Source organism: Hippocampus comes, unplaced genomic scaffold (assembly GCF_001891065.2).
Source record: "Hippocampus comes isolate QL1 unplaced genomic scaffold, H_comes_QL1_v1.1 scaffold7, whole genome shotgun sequence".
Lineage (NCBI taxonomy): Eukaryota > Metazoa > Chordata > Actinopteri > Syngnathiformes > Syngnathidae > Hippocampus > Hippocampus comes.
Window position 1 is genome coordinate 7862554 of NW_017842060.1, and position 510 is coordinate 7863063.

A 510-nucleotide genomic window follows, 5' to 3' on the forward strand; every position below is an offset into this window, starting at 1 on the left:
GGTATTTTTATACAAAGGAAATTTTTTTGTGCCTGTTGAAAATTAAAGTTTACTGACATAGCCATAAAAAAATGTTGCTTTATTTATCTGACCGTATTGGAATGTATTTGTTAGGTTTTCGGTCAATTAAATTTGGTTCAATAAACAATATGTGGTTATTTTTAAAATTTTCAATGAACATTCGATCAGTCCGGCCCTCGGCTTGCAGCAAAAATTTTTATCTGGCCCTCCGTCCATTTGACTTTGACACCCCTGTATTAGACAATGGAGCCGGACAAGAAACGGCAAATTATGTACTCATACTTTGATCACTTCTGCTGAACAGTTCAGATCATAAATTGTGAAATGTCATCCATGGTTTTATTTTTATAAACGAGGCTGTGACTTTCAGGACATTGAAAGTAGTTAAAACGAAACACGCCTTCATATTTAGGATGGCATAGCGCTTTTGTTTTTTATTAGACGGTTCCTCTTTTTTTGCGGGGGGGGGTTTCCTATGTCTAGCCGTGT